At 29.2% G+C, this 9,848-nt stretch overlaps 1 long non-coding RNA gene across 1 annotated transcript; it reads left to right on the forward strand.

Annotated features, from left to right (window-relative positions):
- The first annotated feature begins 593 nt into the window (after positions 1–593).
- Positions 594–6,642, forward strand: LOC122308880. The gene is made up of 2 exons (XR_006242273.1): positions 594–1,071; positions 5,360–6,642. It is a non-coding gene; the product is annotated as an uncharacterized LOC122308880 (long non-coding RNA).
- Positions 6,643–9,848: the final 3,206 nt, after the last annotated feature.

The following is a 9,848-nucleotide window of genomic DNA, read 5'->3' on the forward strand; positions in this document are numbered from 1 at the left end:
AAAAGTTAGATTTGTCAGCGTCAGTACATTAATGGATTCGCAGATCACATGATGGAATCTTTCGACTTTCGAGCTAACGTGCAGCGTACGTTTCTATTTGTTGTGTCATCCTATGGCGTGAATACTAAGTGGCCTGTCTCCTTGTCCTTGCCTCCAAGTCACGCCGTGACCCACTTTCCCAATTGGCACGGTCATTGAGGTATTTTCCTTTTCGTTTTGTTGTTTTTGCGTTTTTGTTTTTTTTATTAAATACTGAGTCTGACATTAACGTTTCTTTAAGCTGGTGATAATGGGTGGGATAAGTTGATATTATATTTAAAATTAAATAAAATATTTTTGAAATATATATTTTTTTAAATTAAAAAATTTAAATTATTTATTTTATTTAATATAAAAATTTATAATAATTAAAATTAAAAAAGAGTAGAAATGAAAAAGTTAAGTGTGTTTAAATATTGAAATATTTTAATATTTTTAAATCTATTTTATTATTATTTATTATTTTATTATTATTTATTTATTTATTTGTATTATTATTCGTTATTATTTATTATTATTTAATATTTTATTATTATCTTTTATCCATTTTTTCATTATCATTTCCAACATATTTCAATACCTCTCACCCCCAAACCCAACCCATTCTTCATTAATTGAGTCATTTGGGAAGGTGGGAAGGAAAATACCAGGCATTTTCGGTACAACTTCTTTCTTTTCCGAACCACCTATTCCGCAAATTTCCTGTGGTTCCTCTTTCCTCTCTACTCTCATACGAATGGATGTCCAAAAACTGCAATATCTTTATTCCATTCACTATGTATATATAGTGTGCTTAACAAGAGAGGTGAAGGATATACGGGGATGATGGTTGAGAGAGGTGAAGGAGAAAGAGCGAAGGGGAAAGTGAGTTATGGAATTCCTTCGGAGTGGGAGGGCAGGAAAGAAAATAAAACTGTTGGTCAGAAACACGGTTTTTCTTTCCTAGTCCTCCCATTCCATTGGTTTCCTGCTATTCCTCCCTTTCGCTTACTTTTCCTGCTTGGGGTTCATGGGTTCAGTGACTTCAGTCTAGTAAGTATATGCTCTCTCTCTCTCTCTCTCTCTCTCCGACTTCCCATTCTCACTTGGCCAATTTTTGTCACTTCGTCAAGTTCAAAGTCTTTTTTTTTTTTTCTTATTTCTGGGATAATGATGCATATTGCTATGATAATCAAGAAGTGTGTAAGAATATCATTTTCTTCATAAACTTTTTCAATTATCCATGGCTGTAATTTGATGGGATAAAAGCTCATAACGCAAGTCAGTCCAGCTTATTTTCTGCATCATCTGGGTGTCTCTGTCTGAGAATTTTCAGTATATTAGTGAGAAAAACCCAGCTCCGTCCACTTACTCACAAAAATAATTCCAGATCCGGTGGACAAAATAGTTTACTTTTACTCTTCTAATTCCTTTTGACTTCCTTTTGTTGTTCAGTGTGAGTCATGCGTAAATATGAGAGAGAGAGTGAGAGTGGTGAAGAGTGAAGGGGAGATGAGAGTGCAGGGTGTTTTTGGTTTGGCCGTCGTGCTTTCCTAGCTCCCCCAAACTAAAAGGACTTTGTTAGATGCAGTGGGCCGTATAGAATAAATAAAAAAATTTATAAAAATATTTTTTTTTCATGATTATATAGAATAAATAAATTTTTTTTTTTATATAATTTTTATATTAATTTATTTTTTTAAAATGACTGTACGTCGACTGTATTTATCGATTGTATAAATTATTTTTCTTTCAGATATATTTTCCTTTTCTTACTTTTTCCTGTTAGCCTTTGATATTATAGAAATAATTTTTACAGTCGGTAAATACAGTCAGCGTGCAGTCGCTTTAAAAAAAATAAATTAATATAAAATTTACATGAAAAATTTTTTTCTTATTCATTTTGTATAATTATGAAAAAAAATTATTTATTTTTTTATTTATTCTGTACAGTCGTTTGTATTCTGATTATATTTATCGACTGTATCTAACAAAGTTCATTGATAGAATTTATTATTTTATTAATTTCTTAGTAAAAGATAAATTTATCTCCTCTTATTTCATAAATTGTGTAACTGTGTTTTTAAAATTGACAAAAATAATAAAGTATAAGATTTATATATAGAATAATTAATTTTTTAATTAGAGATTTTATTTTTTTTTTAAATAATTACGTCACGATTAGACATTCATACTTGTAGAATTATTTTTATTTATAATTTAACTTAATTCATCTTAGCATTAAAGCATACTGCTACACCACTATAATGGTCTCTGAGAGCTTCTGTAGTGTAAAATATATCCTATTTTTGTGTTTTATTTTTTGATATTTTTTTAATCACTGTAAATATTTTTAAAAAATTTATAAATTTTTTTAAAAATACTTCCTTAATTATTAAATAAAAAATATAAAATCGGTAGTTTTATGTATCATTTTCCTTTGGTTAAATGATAATCTCATTATAAATTCTATCGTCTATTTATTTTTACTTATTGATTAAGGAAGTGTTTTTAATAAATTTATATTTTTTTTAATATTTAAGAGGTTAAAAAATGTTAAAAAAAAAATAGAAAAAAAAAATTTGCGCCATATATATACAAACTACTGTAGGTTATCTTGGTGGACGTGGCAGGATCCTCTCTTTATTTGTCTCCTTTATATTTGTCATGAATTACTCTATTTTCTGTAGCAGTTTAGATCATTTAGGATGGCTTGTTTAGTATTATATTTTAGGGGGACTTGCACTGATTATCCTTCATTTACCTACTTTGAATCTAAAACCTCAAATCTAATTTACATTTTTTATGTCGGTTTGGATCTCAAGAATGTTATCTATTTAGTAAAGTATTTAATAGTACTGTTATAAATTATTTTGTGAAAATACTCTTTATTTTAAAATATGGTTATGTAATATATTGTAAAATGTGTTGTGAAATATATTGAGAGATGTATTGTATGGGTATATTACTTGCTACTAGGACCTATAAACATCTCTCATTTAAGAAAAAATCTTCACAACCTCTCAACATTCCAACATCCTATTTTTTTTTTTAATTTTTATTATTTTATCTTTTATTAAATATTTAATATATAAATAATGAATAAAATAATTAAATTAATTTAAAAAGAATAAATTCAAAAAAAAATTAAAAAAAATTAAAAAAGATGAGGTGTTGGGAAGTTGTGTAGCAAAATCTATAAAAAATTAATTTATTATTATAAAATTAAAAGAAAAAATATTGTAAGAGAAAAAATTATTTAATACGAAAAAATATTATTTTATAGATCGATATTCATATATATAAAAGTACAAAATCAATTTATGTATAGTTTAAATCATTATTGACGGTTAAACATTGTCATAATGGTTAAAGATGGTTATTTAAAAGAGATTTGTATGATTATTTTTAATCATTAAATATGATAATCTTTAGCTATCAATTATAATTGATATTATCTTTAGTCATTAATTATGGTTTAAGTTATATATAAATCGTTTTTATACTCTTATATATATGGGTATTTCGATCATTTGTATAAGATGATATTTTTCAATATTGAATAGCAATATTTTTTTTTATAATAATTTTTTTTTTTAGTTTTATGAAATGTTATAGCATGAACGTTCTGTCAATTTTGAAGTTAATAGTCTTGACTTTCAAGTTTATTTTTTAATATATTATTTATAGTTCTGAATATGAAATGTTATTTTATTTATTATTATTTGATAAAATTATATGTTTATTTTCAAGATTTTGTGAATATATTTTTTATGTACAATATAAATATATTTATTTTTTTAATTTATATAGGTAAAAAATGTTAAAAATTGAGTATTTTACGATGAAAGATCTCTTTATTTTGTGGATTGATTTAAGAGAGATCTGAGTACTAGAAAATTGTAATTTTCTCAAAAGTTCATCATAATTTATTACACCTGAAGTTCCAAGATTTCAAGAGTGTTAGTAAGTATAAGATAATTTGAATATTGAAATTAGGTGGTGAAAAAATTACTGATTATGACTGATGAAAGAAGACATATATTACTTTTTATGCATTGAATATGCTCTGCAGCAGCAATATCGAGAGCGAAAATTTTTAAAATATTTTAAATTTATATTTTGTCTTTTAGTGGTTAAAGCAAAATAATGAATTTTTGTTAAAAAGTCATCAGTCACGTCCTATTGATTCAATATCATTCATTTAAAAATAAATGGTATTGGATTTACACTATTTTCAAAAGTGAATAGTTCATCTTTTCAAAGAAATCGATGGTGTAGACGTAGTTGGAAAAATTATAGAAGTAGAAGTCCTAGAAGCGACCACATTAAAATAGATAATAATAAATATACATCGTATTACGAGAAATGATTCAACTCAGAGAATGGTAAAGGTCGTACCTGTTGTATGATTAGATATTGATCTCGTACCTGTTGTAGAGTTAAACACTTGATTGACTTATATCAAGTTTCTATAAAAGAGAATAAAAAAATTTAAAATAAATTTTGTTGAATCATCATATGTTTTAGTTTTTATAGGTGGAGAAGATATTACTATCCTTAATATTTCTGATTTTTTTGAGAATTCTAGTAGTAGAGTTCATTATTTGATTGGTGATAGAAATGTTTTTTTTTTTAATTAATATATTTTTTTTATCTTATATTAAAATTTTTTAATATTTTGTAATGTTTTGTAGTAATAAAAGTTCTATATATTTTGTAGAATCATGAATCGTACTGATGGATTTTTTATCTCTGAAATGAATAATCGAGATGTATGTTTGATTGATAATGTTACAATTCACATAATTCTTAAGTATGAAAAATATTTTTAAAATCTAACATTGAGTAAAATTTATATTCATATAATATTCGGTTCATCAAATCTAATTGAAAGATCCGGAAGAGTTTATATTTATTGGCTAATGATATTAAATTATGTATTGATAATACTCTATTTTTTTTACGATTTAGAAGAAATTTATTAAGTTTTAAGGGTATACGTTATAATGGTTGTCATATTGAAATCATTAAAATATTTGTGCTCTGCATGTTCTCAATATAAATTGATTAACAAATTATTTCTCTTAAATGTTATTTTTGAATTTATGTCATTTTTATAAATCATTCATAAGAATATATGTTAGCCTATTTAAATAGATTATTTAAATATTATATAATTTTAATTGATAACTAAAAATATCATATAAATTAATTTATAATATTGATTATTTTTATGGATTCGAGAAGGATTTTCCTTCCATTCATATTTCGTACTAGCTTTAAGGTGTGATAATCTATAGAGGTGACAACTTTTTTTCCTTTGCTTTTTCTGTGATAGGACCGCAATAATTGATAGAGGTTGGGTGGCTGTAAATCAAGTGATAAAACAAGGCTAATTTGTATAGTTTATTTAGGCCCACACAGCTAGGAAGGCATATGTTAGGTTGAGAGAGGATAAACTTTGAATGTGATTCTCATCTTCACAAGCAATCCAATTTCACGACAACGAGAGGGAGAGTGCATGGCCTACCATGACGTACGGCGCGCAGGATCGATGGGAACTAGATAATCATATTTATATAATTATATATTTTAAAATTTAGTATAAAGTGTATATATATATTAAAATTATTCGCATAACCATCATTCATTTTAAAAACATAAACTTATAAAAAATTCAATTAGCCTGCAACGCATCCCCATTTGAGAATATTCCACTTAGCGAGGGTTGTCCCAATCAATAATTGTATTATTTTAACATCAATCAGTCAATTTGTGCAATTTTCTTTCTTGGAACGGTAGATCAATGGGTATGTTATGTTAGTTATCTCTTTGTAGTAACAGAGAAGAGGGTGGATGAGTTGTTGGTTTTAATCTTTATGAAAAGAGTTTTACTATATACAAGCAAAGTCGTGTACTAATATGCGTATCAATACTGATTTTTTCATACTTAAAATTTAAATTAGTACTGTTTCAATAAAATTTACTTTTTGATCAATTACAATAGATTAGTGTACATATTAATATATAATTATGTTTGTAATTAGATTTTTTTTTATAAAAATGCATAATGTCATCTATTATAGAGAATAAAAAGTCGTTGATATGGTTGTCATGTATGGAATGCAAATATATATATATAATATTGAAAATTGAGAAATGCATGTCCTACTTAATAAGAATGTTACCAGATTGTAAAAGCACTAGAAAATTGAAAATTAAAAGCAAAAGACAGAAAAAAGTATCTAGTTTTTTTAATGAATAAATCTTCAAGGGATGAAGATGGTAAAAGATAAATGGAAGACATGAGTGAATCTGGATGATCCTTTGTTATATCATGCAATGGTTGAAGCGAACCTATGCCTATGAGTTAGCGTTTGTGTAATGAACGGCAAGCAAGCCTACAAGGCAGTAAAAGCTGGTGGCCGCGGCTGCAGAGAAAAGCCTTTCGCAAAATCTCAGAACTAAAGCCCATGAAAATGAAATGATGGCCGATCGAATAAGCTATACTAATTTTTTTTTTTTTAATCAGATACCTCATATACTCATTCATCATTAACAGAGTTACATAGTTTGTCTATTTGGATATATGGTTTTAACCAGTCTGGACTATTCTCTATCCATACAATCTCCTCCACTCTGAAGCGACAACTTAACTAGCTTATGTGCAACCATATTACACTCTCTAGGTATGAATTGCAATTGCCATATTTGTCTATCTCTACATTTCACCTTTATATCTTCAATGATTTGGTCACACCAAGCACAATTCTCCTCATTGGATTGCACTTTCTTTATGATCTTCGTTGCATCTCTTTCCAGAACAGCTGTATGAATATCAATTTCCTCACAAAACATGATAGCTCTCCATAATGCAATAGCTTCAGCCAACACAACAGCTTTGACATCTTTCCTTGGCATACTCATAGCAGCAATGACTTCCCTATCATAGTCCCTTACTTCTATCCTAGCTTCCATATTCAGTGTTGACTCTTCAAACCCCGCATCACAATTTACTTTATATGTTGACTGAAGTGGAGGTTTTCATTTGACATTTCAACTTACTGGTTTAGAACCAAAAAAGACATTTCTATCAATACTCTTAACCAGATTATACTCCTCTCGATCTGTTATAGCGGTTGTTACCACCTCAACTAAACTTTGAAAAGAGTTCTCAAAAACCCACATATTTCTTCTCTGCCACAACTTTATGAAAATAGAAAGCCATGCCTTCTAAATCATTCTTCTGTAATTTATGTGATAACTCAGTCCATGTGGCCATAAAATCTTCCTCTGCAATTGTATTTCTGTACTTTACTCTTTGTCTCAGTCCACACATCAGAACTTGCAACACAGCTTCGCAACACATGCCCACTAGTTTCCTCCACCTGCTCACATATTGGGTAGACCCTGATTCTATAATTTTTCTTCTTTGCAAGTTACCTTTTGTTGGCAAACAATCAATAAGAGCTCTCCAAAAAAATACCTTGATATAATTAGGGACATTAAGCTCCCATAATCTCTTCCAGATTTAATTTTTCTCTAGTATAACAGATTGCTCTCCTTAAGTTTCCTTTTAATTTCCATAGCTACATAATATGCACTCTTCACTGTAAAGAGTCCATCTTTAGTAGGTCCCCAATAAAACTTGTCCTCTAATCCCATTTTGCTAATTGGTACAGTATATACCTTCTGTGCTTCTTTTGCACTGAATGTTTCCTTGATCAAAGCTTGATTCTATACCCCATTTTCCTCTTCAATTAACTCAGCCACAGTAGCCTCCCTTCCCATTTCTGATATAGGAGATTGAACAATATATGATGTTGGAGTTGGTAATCATTTGTCCCTGTATATTTCTATCTGCTTCCCATTACCTATTCTTCATCCCATTCCCTCTTGCACCAGGTCTCTAACATCCCATAAACTCCTCCACATATATGAAGGGCCACAACCAAGTTTAGCATCCATGATGGAGCAATTGTCATTCATAATATTAGTTGCTATCTAGTCTGATCTGGTTGCTAACCTCCACACTTGTTTTGCAAGTATAGTCTTATTAAAACACTCAATATCCCTAAACCCCATACCCCCTTTCCTTTTTGAACTGCTCATTCCACTCCACTTCCTGCGCTGGATTTTATTATCTTTCTTTAAATGTCTTGACCAGAATTTTGCAATAAGCTATACTAATTAAGTAAGAAATAACAAAGTATTTCCGGGACAAACAAAGAAACCATATATTATATTATTTATATATATATATATATATATATTTATATTTATATAAGCATGCCTGCCAATAATAATAAGGTGGAGCTGGAGCTATATACTGCATGTCTGAAGTTGACGGATGCTTGCCAGATACATTATACAAAATCAAACTATTTCATCTCATCACATATAATCATTACAATTTTTTTAAATTTTCACATAAAATATAATAAATAATTCAAATTTTTCAAATTATAAAACAAAACTAATATTAAAAAAATACAAAATAGTTGCAAAAAAAATTTTGGTAACCATTTTATATTTTTCGCATTTAATTTAAGTGAATTAAACGAGACCTAACTGTTTGGGGAGTGAGTGGAAGGTAGCTAGAGAAGTTACCAAGAAGCACTGTACGTATATGGTTTGCCAAACTATCTGCCAACGCATTTCCTTTGCGGTACACATGATGTTCAAGTACTCGTGTAAACGGCCGATTCCATGTTTTGGAGCCGGAGAATGTCGTCCCATGGCTCGGAATACTTTGAAGGTGGCTGAGATTTCTTGTTGAGCCAGTCTGCAATACCAAGATCGATGATCAAGTACTGTATACTCCCTTATAGAAAATCAATATTAATTCTGGTCTTCTTATTATAACCAATACGTACGTCGATGGTCACCTAACTCATGTGGCCTTATTGATTTGTCGCAAAATGTACATTTTTAATATAATGAATGGTCAATTAAAGAAATACGGAATACCCTTTCGACGTAAAAAATATATATATATATATATCTTGACGTGATGTGGTGTAAATTGAAGCTATAATTTGATGAAGAAACAGCCAAGATTTATGATTATGGATCTTCAATTCATCTCAGCAACTTTGTTATTTTTAGATTCATCGAAGCAACCTTAAATGCATACTAAATCGAGGTATCATTCTCTAAAAAATAAACATGGTTTCATATTATTTATGAGGATCATAATATGAAATACATGTACTGAACAGTGTCCTGCGTCAATCATATGCAAAGGTGAATGCAAGGTATATATAGTACGCAATTCGCATTTTTTAAATTATTTTAATTATTGTGCTTGCATACAAGAAAATAGACGCATGCACTGATCAATCTTTGGAGTCCAATGTCAACTAAAGTGCGAGCAACGGTGCAGAACCTCTGCTGAATTTCAACGATTTCTTGGCTGGCATGCGAATTCTGACGGAGAAAACACGACGTGAAAGTTTTTTGCAAAGATCATTTTTTTCCTTGTCTAGGGCCTTGAACATGTTGAATATTGTCGCACTAGAATTGGACCACAAAAAAGATTCGTTGGTCAATATGCACGTCGGCTACGGCGGGGTACTGGTGAGAGATCATAACTTGGATCTTTGTCAAATCATTACTTATTTTCCCGAATTTTCCTGGAAAAATATCCTCAACTTGCTGTCCAATCTTAAGATCAGTGTCAAATGGGAAAACAAACACATAAAGTCATCAGCATTTGTATGTGTAAAGTCTTCGGGTCAACAATTGAATCCATGCCGCACCCTAGACATACCCGTAAGAGTTTCAATCGGGAGAGAGATACCGTACTGTTTGCGTATGATATATTT

The sequence above is a fragment of the Carya illinoinensis genome, chromosome 5 (assembly GCF_018687715.1).
Source record: "Carya illinoinensis cultivar Pawnee chromosome 5, C.illinoinensisPawnee_v1, whole genome shotgun sequence".
Taxonomy (NCBI): domain Eukaryota; kingdom Viridiplantae; phylum Streptophyta; class Magnoliopsida; order Fagales; family Juglandaceae; genus Carya; species Carya illinoinensis.